General features: G+C 42.3%; 1 long non-coding RNA gene across 1 annotated transcript; it reads right to left on the bottom strand.

Moving 5' to 3' along the window:
• Positions 1-97: 97 nt before the first annotated feature.
• Positions 98-22,430, bottom strand: LOC131502750 (uncharacterized). Its single transcript, XR_009257160.1, has 3 exons — positions 21,870-22,430; positions 2,654-2,745; positions 98-315 (listed from the first exon to the last, which is right to left on the bottom strand). It is a non-coding gene; the product is annotated as an uncharacterized LOC131502750 (long non-coding RNA).
• Between the last annotated feature and the right edge of the window lie 1,511 nt (positions 22,431-23,941).

The following is a 23,941-nucleotide window of genomic DNA, read 5'->3' as shown; positions in this document are numbered from 1 at the left end:
CCTGGCTGGCTCAGTCAGTAGAGCATGCAACTCTTGATTTCGGGGTTGTAGGTTCAAACCCCACGTTGGGTGTAGAGATTACTTAAAAATCTTTAAAAAAATACAGTTTATTTTCTTAGACAGGTGAAACATATTTCAAGATTTATTAGCTTTATGGCTTTGGGAAAGTTGCTTTATTTCTCTGAGAAATTGTCATAGGTCTTTAAAACGGGAATTGTGGGGGCGCCTGGGTGGTTCAGTTGGTTAAGTGTCCAACTCTTGATCTCAGCTCAGGTCTTGATCTCAGGGTCATGAGTTCAAGCCCTGCATTGGGCTCTGTGCTGGCAAAAAAAAAAAAGAACAGTTAAATATTTGCAGTGCTAGGAATAATAGCTTTTAATTCTATAAAATTATTCATACTCAATCCAAATTATGACAAATATCATATCCATGGGAATAGATATATTCCCATGTACAATATGTACATATATATTTTAATCCACTTTCATACACTCTGATAATCACAGAAACTGAATCTGAATTATGACAAATGCTAAATTAGGTCACTAGCATTAATGAGATATTTAGTTCTGTATATGTGCATGAATACCTTCATTCATGACCCACCTACACAGATACATAAAGAGAACCCAATTTTCACTGTAATGTGTTTTTGGTTTTGTGTTGTAAGTGGTATCATCATAAAGTGGATTTTGTTTTTCCAAGGCTATATAATTGGGGGTTTGGTCCTGACAAAAGACTTATCTTCAAATAAATCATTGCTATAACAATACGTCACAAAAGAATACCTCATGCTAAACCTCTTCGAAAATTAAAATAATGAACTTCATTTATTCATGCAAAAAGTATTTATGAAGGACTTTCACGTTTTAGTCAAACATGCTCTCTGTGCTGTAATTTGTGCATGAATGTTGCACACAACTTATGAGGTGCTTCAACGTACATACAGCATAAGACACAGAAAACCCAAGTCTATCATATCACACGTTTCACTAAAACAAATAACCTAGCCATAATAAACATTAAATGCTTCGCAATGGTATTTGCCCCCTTAAATTTACGAAAGGATTTTACAGGGTCATCTTGACACAAAGCTCTAAAATGGTGCTAGGGGAAGTTTGCGGTAAGACCGCCTCGCATTCTTCATAAGCTTCCTTAAGCAATGAGTCTGGCACCAAAACCGTTCAGAGCAGCCAGTAAAGAGGGGGTTCTTTAGGAGCTAGGCCACAGTTTGGAACACTGGAGAAGTGGCTCTTACTGCAAGAAAGAATTGGGTCACTGCCAGACCCCTGCTGGGTCTCACATCTCTCAGAATCTACAATCTATGAGGGTCCCTGGGTGGCTTAATCGGTTAAGCATCCAACTTCGGCTCAGGTCATGATCTCACCCCGTGTCGGGCTCTGTGCAGACAGCTCAGAAGCTGGAGCCTGCTTGGGATTCTGTGTCTCCCTCTCTCTCTCTGCCCCTCCCCCGCTCGCACTCTGTCTCTCAAAAATAAATAAAACATTAAAAAAAATCTACGGCCTGTGATGTCTTCCATTAAGGTCATTTTCCCCACAAACTGCCTCTCAGCCTTACGCCTTAGAGCTCTCTGCAGCCTGGCTTTGATCCCCCACTAGGGTAGGGCACACCTAAGAGTCGCACCAATATGGCAGCTCCTGCCTCCAGGGCCAAATACAGGAAAATTGGAGAGAGCTGAGAGCCCCCTATTTATCAGAAGAGTGTTAGGACTAACCATCTTGCCAAACTTGTGATAAGTCAAACTCACCATGCCTCATTCACATCTTTGTTTTCCTCTGTCACTGTCATGTATGTAAGCACACAGTTCAACTTATTTGCTTTGTGACCTTGGGCAAGTGACTTGAACAGACTGTGTCTGTCTTCTCATCTATACAATAAAGGCTCTATTTGATGAGGTTGCTGTGAAGATAAAATGAGCTAATCCATGCAAAGCATTGTTAGTTATTATTGTCAATATTTTTTTAAAGTAAGCTCTACACCCAGCACATTTCTTGAACTCAAGAACCTGAGATCAAGGGGTACCTGGATGGCTCAGTGGGTTAAGCGTCTGACTTCCGTTCAGGTCATGATCTCGCTGTTTGTGCGTTTGAGCCCCGCATCAGACTCTCTGCTGTCAGCGTGGAGCCTGCTTCAGATCCTCAGTGTCCCTCTCTCTCTGCCCCTCCCCCACTTTCACTCTCACGCTCTCTCTCAAAAATGAACTTAAAAACAAAAAAGACCCTGAGATCAATAGTCCCATGCTCTACCAACTGAGGCAGCCAGGTGCCCCTATTATTATTATTAAATTATTATATCGGTGTTGTTTTCCCCATATTCCTCTGTGCTTTCTACCTGATCTCTCATTTCCACCTTAACTTCAGGTCCTTCTGCTGTGGCTCCTAGAACACCATTCCATGACTAACAAATTCTCCGACCATCCTCTCCAACTCATCCCTGAATATTCATGGCTTTCCCCTGAGGATGGAGCTTCCCTTACTGCCCTTTGAAGTGAAAACCATTTGTACCAACACATGTGTGTACCGCAGAGTCAGGAGCTGAGGTGGGCATCCTCCTCCAACCACATTACAACTTCCAGATAATTCCTCCTTCACCCTCAGGTGAAAAACCCTGATTCTTCCTCTAAGTTTCATACCATTTGGTTACACCTCAACACCTTTACTGATTCATTGAAGATCCTGGCATCTGGTCCACAGCCTTTCCCCTCCACCCTAGAGTTGTTAAACACTGCAAGAGAAAAAGCACATGGTTGAATAAATTGGTACTGCTCTGAATTTGTGGTTTCCAATCACAAATGGACCCTCAGCATTCCTGGGGAATCCTTTCCTGCTTTCAGCCCACTCTTATTGTCTCTGATGATTCTTTCAAAACTTCTGAATTCTCAGAACTCCCACTCCTCAGCAGCCCCTTCAGTCTTAGTAAATAACTCACCTCTTTTTTTTTAATTTTTTTTTTATTTATTCATTTTTGAGAGACAGAGCATGAGCAGGGGAGGGGCAGACAATAATGATAATAATAATAGGCAACGCCTATTGAGTACTTACCCTGTGCCTGGCACTGTTGCAAGTGCTTTCATATATTAACTCATTTAACTCTCGGAGTGACTTTATAAAATGAATACTATTATTATTTCCATTTTACAAATGAGGAAACTAAAGAAAAAGGAGGTTAAGTAACTCGCCCAAGATTATGAAGCTATGAAGTACCAGAATCTGGATTTGAACCCAAGTAGTGCTCTCTAAATCACAACAGTTCAAGTCCTCCCCCTTGCCCTGCCCTGCCCTGCCCCGCCCCACCCCACCCTCCTGGGCTCTTGCCTTCCTTCCCTTCCGTCCCCATAGGTAATAACTGGTGATGGTTTTGTGTGTATCATTCCAGAAATTTTTTGCTGTGTTTACATATATAGGTAAACATAGGTAGGATCATACTATGCATGCTATTTTGCTTTTGCTTTTTTTACTTTATAGGTGAAATATATCTTGGAGATTTTCCTATGTCAGATTATAGATGATAGGTACACAGTACTTCATTGCTTTTGATGGCTATAGAGCATTCCACAGTATGTATGTACCATAATTTATTTAACTAGTCTCTTCTGATAGTCATTTAGGCAGTGACAAGAGGATTGAAGGGTAGGACGGACCCATAGAACTCCAATGCTCTTCAGAACTTCTACTGGCCTCCCATTATGAGGGGTCACGGCCCTGTGCTCTAACACTTATCTTAACCTCAAAAGTCCTCAACTGAGGAGCCCGGGTGGCTCTTACGATTAAACATCCGACTTTGACTCAGGTCATGATCTCCTGGTTCATGGGTCCAAGCAGTGCATTGGGCTCTCTGCTGCCAGCGCAGAGCCCGCTTCAGATCTCTCTTTCTGCCCCTCCCCTGCTGGTTCTCTCTCTCCAAAATAAATATATAAACTTTTTTTAAAAATCCTCAACTGCACACCAGGAGGTCACTGGGGACCCTATACACAGCCCTGCCCCTCACAGAAGTCAAGAATAAACTCATACACTGGGACTAAAACCACACTTCTTGGAGGTTTTCACCCACTGTCAACAGTACTCAAAAGGGGGCCCAGAGTGGGGCAAATTTCAAGCCTCCCCACACTTCCTCACCTCTATCAACAAGAGTCAGGTGGAAGCACAGATACCCAGTGCTCCCTACCACCTCACCTTGAATCTACCAGGGAATCTACCTTGAATCTACCAGGGACTGCTCTCATTACAACATCTATCTCCACTTACGTCAGTCCCGTAAGAAGACCCAGACTCCCAAGTCACCCCTCATCCCACCCACTCTGATCTTTGTGGCTCTGTACATCTCCCTTCCTGTCCCCATCTCCCAATCTGCAGTCTTCTCACCTCAGTAAATGGCAATTCCATCCACCTATTTTCTTGGGTCAAAAATCATCTAAGTCCTCCCTCTCACACCCTACATCTAGTCCATCAGCAAATACTATCACCTTTACTTTCAAAATATATCTAAAATCTGGGGAGACTGACTGGCTCAGTTGGCAGAGCATGCAACTCTTGATCTCAGGGTAGTGAGTTTAAGCCCCACATTGGGCCTAGAGCTTACATTAAAAAACATATATAGGGGCGCCTGTGTGGCTCAGTCGGTTAGGTGTCTGACTTCAGCTCAGGTCATGATCTCATGGTTTGTGGGTTCGAGCCCCGCGTCGGACTCTGTGCTGACAGCTCGGAGCCTGAATCTCTCTCAGATTCTGTCTCCCTTTTTTTCTGCCTCTCCCCCTCTTGCATGCCTCTCTCTCTCTTTCTCTCAAAAATAAATAAACATTAAAAAATTTAAAAACATATATATACATATGTATATACAGTACATATATATCTTTATCCAAAATCATCACTTCTCACATACCTCTACCACTGCGACTTGGTCAAATCTGCTATCATCTCTCACCTTGACTACTAAACTAGCTTCTTAGTTTGCCTTCTTCCTTCCACTCTTGTGCCTGCCCCCACTTACAGTCTACTTTTTACACAGCAGATAGGGTGAACCTTTTGAAACCTAATTCAGATGGGGTGCCTGGGTGGCTCAGTCAATTAAGCTTCTGACTTTGGCTCAGGTCATGATCTCACCTTTCATGAGTTGACACATGACACACATCCAGTTGTCTGCTGTCAGCCCGGAGCCCACTTCGGATTCTCTGTCTCCCTCTCTCTGCCCCTCCCCCGCTCGTGTGTGCCCTGTCTGTCTCTCTCTCTCAAAAATAAGTAAGCATTAAAAAAAAATAAAACATAAAACATAAGTCAGATCATGTAACTCTCCTGCTTAAAACTCCAGGTGGCTTCCCATCTCAGTTATAATAATGTCCAAGGTCATCACCATGCCCTGAAGCCCCTATGCGATCTGGCCCTCAGTCATCCCTCCATGTCATCTAGTGCTACTCTCCCCTTCCTGCACTGTGCTCCAACCACAGTGGCCCTCCTGCTTTTCCACGAGAATGCCAAGCATGGTCCATACTGTTCTCAGAGCCTGTCATTTTTTCATTGGTCCTCAGATGAACAGGACTAAATTAATCATAACCCTTGATTAATGACACATTCTCCTTATTAATCCAAGTATAGCTCAATTTTAGTTAGTTATTTTTAATAACGTAGTAAGTATCCATGAACCCAATAACCAAATCTGACTACATGGCCCCCAATCTCATTCCCCTGCCTCTACCCCACCCCCCCACCAAGGCGAAGAACCATCATCCTGAATCTGGTGTTCATCACTCTGTGGCACTCTAATACAATTCTTTTTTTTTTTTTAAGTTTATTTATTTTGAGAGAAAGATAGCACGAGTGGGGGAGGAGCAGAGAGAGAGGAGAGAGACAGAATCCCAAACAGGCTCTGAGCCGCCAGCACAGAGCTCAATTTGGGGCTTGATCAAACCCAGGAAGTCATGAGATCACAACCTGAGCCAAAACTAAGAGTCAGACGCCTAACTGACTGAGCCACCCAGATGCTCCTAATACAATTCTATTGTACTTATTTACATGTTTGCGAGTGTGTATGTGTGTGTACATACATACATGTATAGATATATCATTCTTAAAAATGTATTTTTATTATCTTTACTTTTTAATAAAAAGATTATTAGACTATATGTACTCTTTCAGAGCATAATTTTTCCCCTCAATATTTAATTTTCTAAGACTCATCCACATATATTTGCACATTGCTGTGGTTCACTCATTTTGGTTGTTGTGTAATATTTCACTGTGTGTATAACACTTCGGGGTCTTTGCACTTTGCTCCCTCTAGAGTGTGCTTCTCTCAGATATCCATGTGACTCCCTCCCTCACTTTCTCCATGCCATTCCTCAAATATTACCTTATCCTAATACTATCTAAAATAGTGTTCCATTTTGGGGCTGCCTGGGTGGCTCAGTTGGTTAAGCATCTGACTTCAGCCCAGGTGATGATCTCACAGTTTGTGAGTTCAAGCCCCACATCAGGCTCCATGCACTGACAGTGTGGCACTGCTTGGGATTCTCTCTCTCTCCCTCTCTCTCTGCTCATGCACTCTCCCTCCCCAGCTTGTGCACTCTCTCTCTTTCTCTCTCTCAAAATAAACAAATATTCAAAAATAAATAAATAAAATAGTGACCCATTTCACTTTCTATTTCTTTTCCCCTTCTTTTGCCCACAGCACTTGAATATTCTCGTGTTGCCTGTCCAGATCTGCTCTATCCCTTTCCACCCTGCTCTGAGCCCTGCAACAATAGGCTTTATGATCTTCAACAACAGGCTTCCTGGCCTTCTGGCTTCCCCTTTGGGTTGTGCCTATGAAAGTCCCCCTGAAGAGACAGGAGGGTGGGAGAGACTGAAGTTGTGGTATTAATTCCCCATCTCCCTCCCTACCATGATATTTTTCAGCAGCTGCCACATTCCTAGCCGGTGACTCTCTCCTAATGCTATATTTCTCTCCAAGTTCCAGTTAACTTCTTCCTCCCCTTGCCTCTTTTTTAATTTTTTTTTTCTTTTTTTTTTTTTCAACGTTTTTTATTTATTTTTTTGGGACAGAGAGAGACAGAGCATGAACGGGGGAGGGGCAGAGAGAGAGGGAGACACAGAATCGGAAACAGGCTCCAGGCTCCGAGCCATCGGCCCAGAGCCTGACGCGGGGCTCGAACTCACGGACCGCGAGATCGTGACCTGGCTGAAGTCGGACGCTTAACCGACTGCGCCACCCAGGCGCCCCCCCTTGCCTCTTAATGACAAGCTATGGTAATGTCTTCTCACCCCTCTCCCATTCTGGGTGCTGAATCATTCCTTGTTATTTCCCTTACCATTGTTCACCATTTTGTAAATATTCTTTCATTAAACTCATCAATTCTTGCATTAGAATGTACCATCTATTTTTTGCCAGTACTCCAACTGGCAGGACTGTCTTACATTCATCTTATTTATCCATTTTTTAGTGTTGATCGTTTCTCCCACTAAATTGTAAGCTCCAAGAGGATAGGTACTTTGTCTAATTCCCTGCTCTATTCCCAAGGTCTAAAATAGTGATGAACCCATAATAAACACGCAAGAAGTATTTGTTGAATGAATTATTAATACATACAATAATGCATTTAAAATGCTTATACACAAAAATGGCTTGCACATACCTCTTTTAAAACAGTGTTATTATTTCTTTACGCCACATTCCTTTTTTAAAGTATTTTTTTAAGTTTATTTATTTACTTTGAAAGAGAGAGAGTGTGAATGGGGGAAGGGCAGAGAAAGAGAGGGAGGGAGAATCCCAAGCAGGCTCTGGGCTGTCAGCACAGAGCCCAACGTGGGGCTGGAACCCATGAACCGTGAGATGGTGACCTGAGCTGAAGTCGGACACTTAACCAACTGAGCCACCCAGGAGCCCCTCTTTAAGCTATATTCCTAATAGAATTGCAAGGTTGAAGGTTAAGTAGATTTTTACTTTAATAGATACTACCAAATTTCCTCCATTCTCCAATAGAAAAAAAAACCTGGGCTCCATGGAGAAACGTTGGCTGTAGGACCCAGGCAGAGAAAAGATAAGACTGGGGTGTCAGAAAATTTTCAAATTATTAAAAACTGAACAGGGGCACCTGGGTGGCTCAGTCTGTTGAGCCTCCAACACCTGATTTCAGCTCAGGTAATGATCTCAGGGTCGTGCGATCAAGCCCTCATCAGGCTCCGTGCTGAGAGCGTGGAGCCTGCTTGGGATTCTCTCTCTCTCCCTCTCTCTGTCCCTACCCCACTCATGCTGTCTCCCCCCCCGCCCCCGTCTCAAAATAAATAAACTTGAAAAAAATAAAAAATAATTTCAAAAAAGGCAAATAATATCATGTGTTGGTGCGAATGAGGAGACACTGGAGAACTATTCGAGTCATCCGGCATGAGCTTCTTCTGATGACCCCCGTCTGAACTCTTGACACAAATAACCATGGGATATAATAATAACCGGGGGCGCTGGGAGGGCTCAGTCAGTTGAGCGTCCGACTCTTGATTCAGCTCCGGTCATGATTTCATGGTTTGTGCGATTGAGCCCCGTTTTGGGCTCTGTGCTGATGGTGTGGAGCCTGCCTGGACTTCTTTCTACCAATCTCTCTCTCTGCCCCTCCCCTGCTCACACTCTCTCAAAATAAATAAACATTTTAAAAACTTGTAAAAAAAATAATAACTAAATTTTTGTTTTAAGCCACTAAATTTTGGGATTGTGGATTATGCAGAAATAAATAACTGGAGCAGTCAGAAATGACTTTCATCAAGGGGCGCCTGGGTGGCTCAGTCGGTTAAGCGTCCGACTTCAGCTCAGGTCACGATCTCACAGTCTGTGAGTTCGAGCCCCGTGTCAGGCTCTGTGCTGACGGCTCAGAGCCTAGAGCCTGCTTTGGATTCTGTGTCTCCCTCCCTCTCCTCCAGCTCACACTCTGTGTGTGTCTCTCTCTTTCTGTCAAAAATAAACATTTAAAAAAGTTAAAAAAAAAAAAAGAGATGACCTTCATGTTGCTATAAATGTAATAGACATGTTTTCATCCTCATTTATTTACCCTGTAGGCAGCTCTTGTCATAGGTCACCATTCCCTCTTTTTTTTTTTTAATTGAAGTATAATCAACACAGAATACCCTATTAGTTTCAGGCATACATCATAGTGATTCTATATTTTTACACATTATGAAACAATCCCCACAATAAGTCTAGTTATTATCTGTCACACAATTACTTTACTATTATTGACTATATTCTCTATGCTGTACTTTACATCCTCATGACTTATTTATTTTATAACGGGAAGTATATACCTCTTTTTTTTTTAAACAGTTGATTTATTTATTTTGAGAAAGAGAGAGAGAGAGAGGGAGGTGGGGAGAGAGCATGTGAGTAGGGGAGGGGCAGAGAGAGACGAGAGAGAGAATCCCAGGTAGACTCTTCACTGTCAGCACAGAGCCCGAAACCAGGGCTCGATGCCCTGAACCGTGAGATCATGACCCGAGCTGAAATCAACGCATTCAACCAACTGAGCCACCCAGGCACCCCTGGAAATTTATGCCTCTCAATCCCCTTCCCCTATTTTGTCCATCCCCCAAACCCTCCCCTCTCTGGTGACCAACAGTTCATTTCCTGTATCTATGAGTCTGTTTCTGTTTGTTTTGTTTGTTTTGTTTTTTAGATTCCTCGTAGAAGTGAAATCATACGGCATTTGTCTTTCTCTGTCTGACTGATTTCACTTAATACCCTCTGGGGCCATCCATGCTATCACAAATGGCAGGATATCATTCTTTTATATGGCTGAGTATTATCCCAGTGTATATATATATATATCACATCTTCTTTATCCATTTATCTATCAGTGGACACTTAGGTCATTTCCATATCTTGGCTATTGTAAATAATGCATCACTGGGGGCACCTGGTTGGCTCAGTCTGTGGAGCATGTGACTCTTGATCTCAGGGTTGTGGGTTTGAGCCCCATGTTGAGTATAGAGATTACTTAGTAAAATCTTTAAACAAAATAATACTGCAATGAATGTGGAGGGCATATATCTCTTCAAATTGGTGTTTTTGTTTTCTTTCACCCAGAAGAGGAATTGCTGGATCATATAGTAGTTATATTTTTAATTTTGGGGGGAACCTCCACACAGCCTTCCCCTCTTTTTGAAATATTCCCTTTCCTTGGATTATCTGACACATCACTCTCCTGGCTTTTCTCATACCTCTTTGGTTCCTCCTTATCCTTCTTTGTTCAACCACTAAATGGTAACATTCAACCCAGTTATAGCCCATCTCCTCACTTTAAAATATCATCCTGGGGTGCCTGGATGGTTCAGTCGGTTAAGTGTCTGACTCTTGATTTTGGCTCGGGTCATGATCTCACGGTTCATTAGATCAAGCCCCATGCTGGACTCCCCTGCTTGTGCTTGCACTGTCTCTCTCAAAAGACATCAACATTCTAAAAAAATAAAATAAAATCTCATCCAGATCCGGGATTTCAATTACCACCTGTTCGTATATCTCACAAATTTGTATCTCCAGCTTTTCTCTGAGCTTCAAATATTTTTATCCCATGCTTACTATACATCTCCTCTTGGATGTCTCAAAAGCACCTCAAACACAACATATTCAAAACCAAACTCTTTCCTTCCTCTTCCCTCTAAAAATCAGAAACAATAATCCAGTCCTCTTGCAGTGTTCCTTATCTTGGTGAACGACACCATCATCCATCCATTTGCAAGACCCAGAAAACCAGGACAGGTCACCTTTGTCACGTCCCGGTTCTCCCGTTTTCATGCAACACCCATCCTGAAGCCTTATCAGTTTTGCTCACCAAGCACCTCTTAAAGCTCTCTTCCCTCTCAGTGTCTACCACTCTCACCACCACTAAGATATATTCTTTTCTCACCAGACAGGTAGTTGTAGTCTTCTAATTGACCTCCCTGTTTTTTTTTTTTTTTCAACGTTTTTTATTTATTTTTGGGACAGAGAGAGACAGAGCATGAACGGGGGAGGGGCAGAGAGAGAGGGAGACACAGAATCGGAAACAGGCTCCAGGCTCCGAGCTGTCAGCACAGAGCCCGAGCTGTCAGCACAGAGCCCAAGCTGTCAGCACAGAGCCCGACGCGGGGCTCGAACTCACAGACCGCGAGATCGTGACCTGGCTGAAGTCGGCCGCTTAACCGACTGCGCCACCCAGGCGCCCCTTGACCTCCCTGTTTTGATGTTTGCCCCTCATCCAGTACCTTTTACAGATGGAGTTGTCTTTTTCACTTTTAATCCTTTCAATAATCCCTATTGTGCTTAGGATGACACAAATCACTAACATAGCCTCTGAGTCCCTGTACAATCTGGCCAACATCTGTCTCCTCAACGTCATTTTATAAAATTCTCCACTTGCTGAATCACCTGGGTGGCTCGGTCGATTAGGTATCCAACTCTTGATTTCAGCTCAGGTCATGATCCCAGGGTTGTGGAATCAAGCCCTGCACTGGGCTCTGCACTGTGCAGAGCCTGTGTGGGATTCTCTCTTCCTCTCTCTCTGCCCTCCCCCCCACACTTTCAAAATAAATAAATAAACATTTAAAATATAAATTTAATTAAAATTCTCCACTTGCTGACTGAGCCACAGCTGCACCAGCTCTCTTTTGTCCTTCATATGCAGTAGGCTTCCTCCTGCCACAGGGCCTTTGCACATGCCCTTCCCTCTTCTTGGAATATATTTTCTCCTTTCTCATTGAGTTAGTTCCCATGCACTTTTCAGATCTCTGGAGAGGTTTCGCTTGCTCAGGGAAGTTTCCCTGACCTCTCACACCTCTGTGTACCTCTCCTACAGAGCACTCATCACAGTTATAATTTTACATGTATTTGAATTAACATTTGAATAATGTTTGCCTCAGGGTGCCTGGATGGCTCAGTCAGTTAAGTGTCTGACTTTGGCTCAGGCCACTATCTCAAGGCTTGTGAGATTGAGCCCCGTGTCAGGCTCCATGCTGGCAGTGTGGAGCCTGCTTGGGATTCTCTCTCTTCCATTCTCTCTGCCCCCTCCCCCGCTTGCACTTTCTCCCTCCCAAAACAAATAAGTAAACTTTTTAAAAAATGAATAACATTTGTCTCTCTGACTAGACTGTAAGCTCCACTGATTGGCACCAAGGTTGTTTTGCTTGCTGTTGTGCTCACAGTACCTAACACAATACCTGACATGTATTAGCTGCTAAATATATATTTTTAGAGGAAAGTAGGGGAGAAGGTAGGAAAGGGATATGGACAGAAGGAGGGAGAGAGGAAAGGGGGAGCAAGAGAGGGGGAATTTCCTTCCTATGATTGGTTATTTGTAAATTTTTATTCTCCTTGTATTTCTAACAGACTTGACTTTGTGTATCTTTCATTCATTTGTTATATGCATTAACGTCCATGATTGTCACATGTTCTTGGTGGAATGTACCTCTTTAAGATTTTATTTTTTATTTATGTTTTTTAAAGTGTTATTTATTTATTTTGAGAGAGACAGAGAGAGAGAGAGAGAGAGAGAGAGACAGAGAGAGAGAATCCCAAGCAGGCTTTGCACTGGCATCACAGAGTCTGACATGAGGCTCAAACCCATGAACCGTGAGATCACGACCTGGGCTGAAACCAAGAGTTAGACCCTTAACTGACTGAGCAACCCAGTCTCCCCAAGATTTTATTTATTTTATTGTTATTTTTTCCAAAATTTTGTTTTCAAGTAATCTCTACCCAACATGCCCCCTGAACTCACAACCCAGAGATCAAGAGTTGCATGCTCCACTGACTAAGCCAGCCAGGTGCCCCAAGTGTAACTTTTATCAGGATTAAGTATCCTTTTGTCTCTTAATAGTTTTATCTCTGGATTATATTTTCTTTTGATTCAAAGATCTTTTTTTTGCATTTATTTATTTTTGAGGGAGAGAGAGAGAGAGAACAAGCAGAGGAGAGGCAGAGAGAGAGGGAGACCCAGAATCTGAAGCAGGCTCCAGGCTCTGAGCCGTCAACACAAAGCCCGATGCGGGGCTCGAACCCACAAACCGTGAGATCATGACCTGTGCCAAAGTCGGCCACTTAACCAACTGAGGCACCCAGGTACCCCTGAAATGGTGCTCATTTTTTGCTAGCATTTGGAAAACTCGAAGTTTTATATTTCTTTGCTTACCACTATTTCTTACATTCTACAATGTTCCTGTTTTGAGGATTCATTTTTCATTTTGCTGTAATGCCTACCTGAGTTATTCATAGAGGTTCTGAATATGTCTACAATGTGTTCCAAATATGCCTAAAAATTAGAATCTGAAAATTGGAGTTTTGTTCTGTATATTATTTCATTCCCCACTCCCCTTCACCACTTAGGGTCAATTGTACTATTTATTCATTTTTGTTCTTCTCTTTTATGTTGTAGATTTTCTCCAAATATTTTCAGTAATTCTTTGTTGTCCATATATATTCATGAATAAGGGACAAATCATTAGCAAACATAGCTTGCCTGGGTTTCCTCTGCAGATTTGTGTTCCCCAACTGGCCTGTCTCCTGAGCAGGTAGGCTCTGTATAAGTGGGTTGCATGTGCTGTTTTTAAGTGGATGGGTATACTGCGGTGCCTGGGTGGCTCAGTCTGTTAAGCATCCAACTTCAGCTCAGGTCATGATCTCATGGTTTGTGGGTTTAAGCCCCACATTGGTCTCTCTGCTGTCAGCACAGGGCCCACTTCAGATCCTCTGTCCCCTTCTCCGTCTGCCCTCCCCCCCAAAAAAAATAAATAAACGTTAAAAAAATAAAGTGGTGGGTAAAGAGGCTTCACTTTAAAGTGGGTGGGTTTAGGGGCACCTGGGTGGCTCAGTAGGTTAAGCGTCTGTCTTCGGCTCAGGTCATGATTTTGCAGTTTGTGAGTTCAAGCCCCACATCAGGCTCTGTGCTGACCGCTCAGAGCCTGGAGCCTGCTTGGGATTCTGTGTCTCCCTTTGCCTCCCCTGCTCACACTCTGTCAATCTCTCTCTCAAAGATAAATAAACATCAAAAATAAATAAATAAATAAATAAATAAATAAATAAATAAAGTGGGTGGGTTTGGAAGAGGTAGAAACGCTATTGCTCTAGCTCTCTGTAAATTGCCAAAACAATTTTAGTTTGGCAGAGGACTTGAGGGTATTCTCTCCTGGTCAGAGGTGCTTCTTTTTTTTTGATTTTCACATATTTTGTGGAAGTCTAGATCATACATACCAAGGTCCGCTCTGTTTTTTTCTAGAATCCTGTACTCACACAAGCCAACTTTGCAAAGCAAATCGCTCACTTAACTTTGGTGTGAAATTTTAGGTTTTAACTTTGGAGTGTGTTGAGGGATGGACAGGCAGGGCTAGTCACAGAGGGGCAGAATTGATCTTTGTTTTCTGAATGCAATTCTGTAATTGACTAGAGGACACGCCCCCCCCCTTTTTTGTATTTCTTCATTCTGAGATTTGATTTTCTCTGGATTTGCTCAAATAATTTTCTCCTGCATGTTTTAGACTGGGCTCCCTCTCCTCTCTTATCAATGTGATTATATCTGATTTCTATCCTCAAGGGATTCTTTACAATTTCTGAACTGCTGATGGTACACTTGCCTTTAATTATCCCACTCTTGGTCCTTTTAAAGGATTTGGGGAGGAGACAATAGGGACAAAGTTACTAGTGCTTAGGCTGTCATCTTGATCTAATCTGACCAAAGTAATTTTCTTACGTCAATTTGCCTGAAGCAAAGAGAGTGGCTAGAACTCACTCGGAGAGAGAGGCGAGGGGAAAGGACCTCTTACAGTGCTGGCTTCTGAATACTCAGGACTTCTAATCAACCCCCATTAGGATCTAGAAACCTAGTATCTGCATTTCAGTACTTCTGAGAGGGCCAAGCTGGCCACTAGCAGAACCCTCAGAGTAGAAAAATTGCCTAAAATAAAAGTGCCCCCTCAGGGTGAATTGATTAGAAAATGGCACCCCTTTGGATAGGCCAATTGTAAAACAAACTTCCTTTCTCTGCCGATAGTGGCATTCCTGCAGGAGGGCACAAGGCTAGAAGATTTTACTCCCCTCCCACATACACCTTCAAATGTGCATCCTTGTGCAGGACACATCCGGCAGAACTACATACAGCAAGTGGTAGCCTCAGCTAATGCTGATTACAATGCCCAGAGACAAAGCCTCCACCCTCTGGGGCTTCTCCCAATTTCACGCGCAGGGCTGAGAAGTCAGGTTCAAGCTCAGAGAGACTTTGCTCAAGTAGGCCTCCTATGACAGCAGCCTCTGCTCCCCACCACCCACTGCCCCAAGAGACAGGCCTCTGACTTCCCTGAGCCCTTGCAAAGCCAACATGGTAGAGTAGCCAGAGATGATGCCTCCAACAGTCGGGGACCTCTGGTTTTAAAGACTAGGCCCTCTTCACTGGAGATAGATCTGCCCTCAGCATCAAGAGCAGAGGTCTGTATTTTCTTTTATTTATTTAAAGGGAGAGATCTTAAAAAAAATTTTTTTTTATTACGTTTCTTTATTTTTAAGAGGCAGAGAGAGACAGACCACGTGTGGGGAAGGGGCAGAGAGAGGAAGACACAGAACCTGCAGCAGGCTCCAGGCTCTGAGCTGTCAGCACACAGCCCGATGTGGGTTCGAACCCATGAACCATGAGATCATGACCGGAACTGAAGTTGGACGCTTAACCAACTGAGCTACTCAGGCGTCCCACAAATGGCCCATCTTTTTATTTATTTATTTATTTATTTATTTAATTTTTTTTTTTTTTAACGTTTATTTATTTTTGAGACAGAGAGAGACAGAGCATGAACGGGGGAGGGTCAGAGAGAGGGAGACACAGAATCTGAAACAGGCTTCAGGCTCTGAGCTGTCAGCACAGAGCCCGACACGGGGCTCGAACTCACCGACCGCGAGATCCTGACCTGAGCCGAAGTCGGCCGCCCAACCGACTGAGCCACCCAGGCGCCCCCCCCCATCTTTTTTTTTTTTTTAATGTTTATTTATTTATTTATTTAAAAAAATTTTTAAACGTTTATTTATTTATTTATTTATTTTTTTTTTTTTTATTTAAAAAAAATTTTTTTTTCAATGTTTTTTATTTATTTTTGGGACAGAGAGAGACAGAGCATGAACGGGGGAGGGGCAGAGAGAGAGGGAGACACAGAATCGGAAACAGGCTCCAGGCTCCGAGCCGTCAGCCCAGAGCCTGACGCGGGGCTCGAACTCATGGACCGCGAGATCGTGACCTGGCTGAAGTCGGACGCTTAACCGACTGCGCCACCCAGGCGCCCCAGCGTTTATTTATTTTTGAGACAGAGAGAGACAGAGCATGAACGGGGGAGGGGCAGAGAGAGGGAGACAGAGAATATGAAGCAGGTTCCAGACTCTGAGCTGTCGGCACAGACCCCGACACGGGGGGCTTGAACCCACGAACTGCTAGATCATGACCTGAGCTGAAGTCAGATGCTTAACCAACTGAGCCACTCAGGCACCCCCATATTTCTAAACAAAAATAGGATTAGTCAATACACATTGGGCTATAACTGATTTTATATCCCACTTAATGCATCAAAAATACCTTTAAAATGGGTACAGGGGCGCCTGGGTGGCGCAGTCGGTTAAGCGTCCGACTTCAGCCAGGTCACGATCTCGCGGTCCGTGAGTTCGAGCCCCGCGTCAGGCTCTGGCCTGATGGCCCGGAGCCTGGAGCCTGTTTCCGATTCTGTGTCTCCCTCTCTCTCTGCCCCTCCCCCGTTCATGCTCTGTCTCTCTCTGTCCCAAAAATAAAAAAAAAAAAAAAAAAAAAAAAACGTTGAAAAAAAAAAAATAAATAAATAAAATGGGTACATATAGTTCCAGCCCTTTCTTTTTTGTGGCTTCATAGTATTCCTTTGCATAGATATATCATGATTTATTTAGTTTTCCCATACAAGTACTAAATAAGCTCAACCTTGCCTAGCTTCCAAGATCGGGTGAATTTGGGCATGTTCAGTGTGGTATGGCCATGGACTATTTAGCTCTCTTACCTTTCCACCTCTCCTCTCCTCCTCATCTTGGTAGAATTACAGCAATTTTGGGATCAACTATTCTGTTTATATCATTATGATTACATAAAAAGAATTCACTGATGAGCCAGTACTATATTATGGTTATATTTCCTTTCTTAAACAACTTTTTTCTTTTCCTGGATTTAGTAATTGTTCCTCCTTTTCATTTGCTTTGTGTGTTTTGTACGGTGTTCCTTAGATTTGTACAGCACATGGCCAGTGCAGTTGTGTAATGGCAGCCTTGTCTGTACCTATGGCTAAGTCCTTCCAAACCATCCAACAAACTTTCAGTGTAACTTTTTTAAGTTAAAAAAAAAATGTTTATTTATTTTTGAGGTGGGGGGAGGAGCAGAGAGAGGGGCACGGAGGATCTGAATCAGGCTGTGCTGACAGCAGAGAGCACGATGCCGGGCTCAAACTCATGAACTGTGAGATCATGACCTAAGCCAAAGCCAGATGCTTAACTGACTGAGCCATGCAGGCACCCTCCATATAAATTTTAACACAGTTAAATTAACAGATAATCTATCAGTTCCTCCTTTTTTTTTAACTTGGAGCCCTCTGTCTTCCTACTCCAATCTTCTGTGTCGGATCCTCTGTTTCTTACATGCTGTGTCTTCTTCCATCTTGGTTTACCCTTTGGGGTTAGTGAAGCATGTCCTCCAGTTGCTTCTTGAGAAAACATGCAGGGGAAGAAAAAGTTTTGGTAACTGCATGTCTGAAAATGTATTTATTCTACTCACCCAATTGATAGTTTGGCTGAATATAGAATTCTATCTTGGAAATTATATTCACTAAGAATACTGAACACATGACTCCATTGCCTTTCGACTTTACCTATTTCTGTTGAGAAGCCCAATGTTATTCTTCTTCCTAATCCTTTGTACAGGCATTTTGTCCTGCTTCTGGAAGCTTTTAAGTTGTGCTCTTTAACTCTGGTATTCTGAAATTTCACAATGGTGTGCCTCTGTGTGGGCTTTTTGTTCCCCATTCCTGTTTCATGTTTTATGAATATAACATTGTCTCTTCTTTCTCTGAAATACTAATTAGAGCAGAAGCCTAGTGGTTGTTTTTATGTTTTCATTTGCTCGCTACATTGTCCCCTTTATCCAAGTTCCTCTTTTTGTTTTTTGTTTTTGTTTTTGTTTTTTGGAATGGCCTCTGGCTTTCATGTTGAAATTTCCTTGAACTGTCTGAAATCCTGGGTCATTTGTTCATATTTAATAGCGAGGCACTAAAAAGCCAATTGGAAGTTCTGTGTGCTTGGGTTGGGGGGGTGTTTGTTGTATGTGATTGGACGAATGGCAGGATACTTTTTGGTTGGACTATCAGTAGTCTTTTCTCTGGGGTGGTTTAGTTCTCCAGAGAAGGACTATTTGCTTGTTTGTTCATGTGCTCTCCATGCCCAATATGGGGCTCAGACTCATAACCCTGAGATCAAGAGTTGTATGCTCTAACAACTGAGCCAGCCAGGTGCCCCTGGAGAAGGATAGTTTAAATCTATCCTACCTGGGTTGTAAGCCTGGGTGCCTGTATTCTGGGCACTGGATGTGGAAACTAAAATCCTTGACTTTCCTCCATTGCCCCTATTTTTAGTCTAGTACACTCCACTACCGTTATTTGTCTTCAAGTCTATAACCTCTCAGGTTCATTTTCATTTCTTTGTTTTTCAGTCTACTTTAAAAACTTGTTACTGACAGATAACATACAAAAATGCACAAATGGTAAGTGTATAGGTCAGTGAACGTTCACAAGCAGAAGGAACCGTATCATGAGCATTCAGATCTCTCTCTGGTTCGGTTTCTACACATAAGAAACCTCTTTGCCCGGGTACCATACATGAAGCACTTAGAACAGTCTATAGTAGGGGTGCCTGGGTGGCTCAGTCAGTTAAGCATCTGATTCTTGGTTTCAGCTAAGGTCATGATTTCGAGCCCCGCATTGGGCTCTGTGTTAGCAGTGCAGAGCCTTCTTGGGATTCTCTCCCTCTCTCTCTCTCTCTCTCTCTCTGCCCCTCCCCTGCTCTCTCTCTCTCAATATAAATAAATATACTTAAAAAAAGGAAAAAAAGAACAGACTATAGTATACTGTGAGTGCTTCTTAATGCTAGCTATCATCATTCAGTTGCCTGTCAAACTGCTTTCTATTTTCACAACTTATGCTTTCATGTAACAGTTATCTCTTGGTTTCAGGGAAGGTGGAATCTACATTCCAGTTTTTTCTTTTCCTTATTGTTTCCAGGTGATTTATGTACTTCATTCCTTACAAAAATTGTTATTTTTTATGTCTGTCAATGGATGGACAAAAGGTACTGGATAAAAACCAGCAGCTATGCCTTATAAAAATTCTAAGTACAAAAGAATAGAAGAGAACTTTCTAAACATAGGAAAGAATATTAAAAAGCTATGTGCAAGCATCATGATCAAGTCATCTCCCGACAAATTCAGGAATAAGGTACGGATGTCCTCTATAATGTTTTGAAGGTTCTAAAATGTAATAAATGAAGAAAATGAGAAAGCCTGTATAAATCTAAAAGGAATACAGAGAAAAAAGAATAATTATTTACAGATGATATGATTATATGCATTGAGAATCCAATAAATGTAATTTAAAAAAACATGGAAACTAAGAAGTCTATATAGTGGACATCTGCTGTTTCAGTTTGCCTGGCAGCATTCTTTCTTTCCTGCTTCTAGTAATAGCACTCTTCTTCCTTTGGAGAGCTGCTCCTCCTTCACTGTCCTTTCTCTGTTTTCAATATTTATTTTTGAGAGAGAGAGAGAGAGAGCATTCACGAGCAGGGGAGGAGCAAAGAGAGAGGGAGAGAATCCCAAGCAGGCTCTGTGCTGTCAGCACAGAGCCCGACATAGGGCTCAATCACATGAACCATGAAATCATGACCTGAGGTGAAATCAAGAGTCTGATGCTTAACCAACTGAGCAACCCAGACACCCCACTGTCCTTTCAGTATAGTCCTGGTAGGATAGGCAATGATAGTACCTTGTCCCATTCACCTTCCACACACATGGCTGTGCACCTAACCCAGGATGAGCTAATCATAATATATATCAAACTCTGGGGGCACCTGGGTGGCTCAGTCGGTTAAGTGTCCGACTTCAGCTTAGGTCATGATCTTGTGGGTTCACATCCTGTGTGGGGCTCTGTACTGACAGCTCAGATCCTGGAGCCGGCTTCGGTTTCTCTGCCTCCCTGTCTGCCCCTCCCCCACTCACACTCCATCTCTCTCTGTCTCTCAAAAATAAATAAATGTTAAAAAAAATTTTAAAAAGAAAGAAAATAATATCAAACTCTGCTGGGCACAGTAGCAGCTGCAAGGGGTAGGCATGTGTCCTAGGCCAGATATACAAGACCTTTCTTGGAATAATCCAGATCAGAGGTAAAGAAATAGCTCTCTCTTTTCCTCGGATGTTAAACTGTAAGGCTGTGACCCCAAAGCAGTTGGTAGCCATGTCTCTATCATGTGGAAGAGTGTTAGAGAATGAGGCAATCCAGAGATGAGAGAAGCAGAGAATGGACATGAAGAGATGACTGAGAACCTAGTCATTTGAGTCTCTGGATCCTGGTGTGTCTGAGATCTCCTTTGTCTTTCCCAGTTATAGAAGCTAATAGACTCCATTTTCCTCAAGCTTATTCAACTTGGGTTTCTGTCACTTGCAAACCAGAGTTCTAACTAATACAAGCTGTATGTAAGATATAAACACTGAATCCCATAACTTTATTGTTTTTTTCTTTCTTAAAGTATTATAAAGTAGCTCCCTCTTATTTTCCAGCATGTATTATAAAAAATTTCAAATGTATAGAAAAGTTTAAAGAATTTTATAGTGAATGCACACCACCTAGATTTTACAATTACCATTGTATTATTATATTCCAACAGCTTTCTTTCAAACAATAACAGGAATAGAAACAGGAAACAAACTATCTCATTCACAAGAGAAGAAAAAGGTATGTGTGAAACACAAACTGGCACAGACAAATAAAGCTCCCACAAAATTCTTTTTCTTTTCTTCTTTTCTTCTTTAAACATTTTATTTTTCGGGGCACCTGGGTTGCTCAGTCGGTTGAGCATCTGACTCTTGACATTGGTTAGGGTCCTGATCTCAGGTTCGTGGAATCCAGGCCCAAGTCGGCTCCGTGCTGAGCATGGAGCCGACTTGAGATTCATTCTCTCTCTCTCTCTCTCTCTCTCTCTCTCTCTCTCTCTCTCTCTCTCTCTCCCCCCCCCTCCCCCGCCGACCCCGTTCGGGCTCCCGCTTTCTCTTTAAAAAAAAAAGGGGGGGGTGGGATCAAAATCAGATACATTTTGAGTTTTTGGTTTTTGCCTTGGCGCCAACCAGGCGTCTGTTAGGTGAGTGGGGTTTTCCCTGAAGCGATTGGTCAGATCCGCTGTCAATCAGCCATCCTTGACCTATTAGATACGCCGGAACTCCAGCTTCAGTGGGCAGGACCTAGCTTTAAGAACTCGCGTGTTGCTAGCGTGACTGACGGTCCTTCGTTGGCGGCCGTGGTTTGTGGTTCGTATTTTGACTCGTTGGTTTGGCGATCCGAATCGATAGCTAAAACGCTGGTAACCATAACAAATCCCGTTGGTCCTCTTGGGGCGGTGAGTTAAACAGCCCCTTAGAGACTGGGGAAAGCGGAGGGGGTATCTTTTAGGGGCTTACTGAGTTTGGACCTGACTTCGGGCAGAGAGACGATAAGCCAAGGCTCCGCTTCTGGCAATTTTAAGTTATTCTCTTTGTTGTATTTCTTTTCGTTATTCTCAAACATTTAAAAGGTATGTTAGAAGTTATAGCCTTTACTCACCTGCGATATGAATTTAGGGAAAATCATGTTAGAGCCATAGTTATCTGTGGAGAAAATCTTCTTAAAGGTGGTGACCACGTGGGAGAACCCCCCACAACCGCGGTTCTGTAGCCTGACGAAGAGGCCAAAATAGAAAATAATTAGAGACCTGGTTCAGATCGCAGTGAGGTCATACTTTGAGACCCTCCGGAATAGCTGGAGGATGTCCGGAGTCTGTCTGTTGCCGGTCGAGCAACTGGGCGGGGGGCGAGTGGGGGGCACAAGCCTTCGTAATTTAAAAGGCATGACAGATTAAGATGTTAGTCTGAACAATTGTGCTTTTTCTCCACAAAATAGCATTAAAGAGGGAAAATAAATATAAGAATAAAGACGTTAAAAAAAAAAAAAAGGATAGAGCCGTAAAAATAGGATACACTTGGTTGAGAAGCCAGAGTCCGAGAATCCAGAACACTATACAGATACGGGAGAAGACTGCTGCAAACATGAATTCTCTGTTTTCTAATGCAGCCCTTCAAAGACAGAATATGTCACTGTTACCTGGATTAGTGAAAGGGAGGTATGGTGCCCTCAATTCAGAAGATAATGGTGAGTAAATGAAGTAGTAAAAGCTAAATTCAGAGTTAAATACAAATAATTGTTAAGAATATGTCTAGGAAATGGTGCCTGTCTGGTTCAAGTTGGTAGGGCATGGGACTTGGGGATCTTGGGGTGGTGAGGTTGAGCCCCACATTGGGCATAGAGCTTACTTAGTAAAAAAAAAAAAAAAGCATGAAACTGTTCATATAAAAATTAATAGCAAGGTGCAAATAAATTTCTGGAGACAGGATGGTGGTAGAGGGCACTTATGCTTTGTTGTGTTTGTTTTACAGTGAGAATGAATTCATGTATATTTTGGCAAAAAAATTAAAGTTTGATAATTCTTAGTGTTGCTAATGGTGTGGGCAATCAGCAGTCATTCTGAAGGTGGCTGTGTATGTACCACCTTTCTGAAGAGTAAGATGGCAATCTATCAACATTTTAAATATACTTTTTCCTTGATTCTGCTTCTTCAAATATATCCTCAGAACTACTTTTATGCCTGCATAAAGATTTACATCACAGGATGTTCATTGCTGCATATTTGTAGTAGAAAAAATTAGAAATAGCCAAATATCCAAAAATAAGGGAGTGGTTAAATAAAACAAGGGATGGCTGTACTGTGAAATAGTATGCAGCCCCTAAAAAGAATGAAATCTCTATGCACTGGCATGGAAAGCTGTCCGAAGTATATTGAGTTTAAAAAGCAAATTGTAGAGCCAAATTTACAGAAATGATACTATTAAAAAATACCAAAGCTGCCTATTTGTAGATATACAAATACATGTATATAAATACTGAGGAAGGCTATGCACCAAACCTACCAGTGAAGGGATTTTTTGTTTTATATTTTTCTATATGTTTTTCTACAAGAATGTGTGTGTCATTCGTGTAAGTTAACAAAACTAAAAGACAACCAGTAATAGAATTTAGTGTGTAGAACTTGCCAACCACTAATAGTTGAAAAAAAGGAAAAAGGGAAATTCAGTCAATTCAGTCAATCCAGTAAGGAGAGGGGAAAAACAAACAATAATGCAATAATTAGAATTTTTTAAAGTGAGAGGGGAATGTATATTCATATACGGTATGCTATGCTACCCTTAAAAGTGGTGGGGTAGATCTATGTATACTGACTAGGAAAGATGTCCGTGATATAATAGTAAGCAAAATAAACTCACAGAACAATTCATGTATGATCTATTTTTTTTAAAAGCAACAACTGTATGTTGCTAAAGGTGTACAGAAAGATCGTTAATTAGTAAACTGTGAACTGAGGTTATGTTTAGGGAGTGGGTTTTGTTGGGGAGCAGAGAGTTAGGGGGAGGTGTCACCTTATTTTGTAGTTAAAAGTTGTTGAGACCTGGACATCTCTAAATGCACAGCTGATCAGATTATTCCCTTCCCTGCTTGAAGCCCTTCAGTGGTTACCCATGACCTGGGGAATCAAATCTAAACTCCATAGCATGGCACAGAATGTTATACATGATCTGAACCCT

Source organism: Neofelis nebulosa, chromosome X (assembly GCF_028018385.1).
Source record: "Neofelis nebulosa isolate mNeoNeb1 chromosome X, mNeoNeb1.pri, whole genome shotgun sequence".
NCBI lineage: Eukaryota > Metazoa > Chordata > Mammalia > Carnivora > Felidae > Neofelis > Neofelis nebulosa.
The sequence above is the reverse complement of the archived record's forward strand: the minus strand, read 5'-3'. Positions and strand labels throughout refer to the sequence as shown.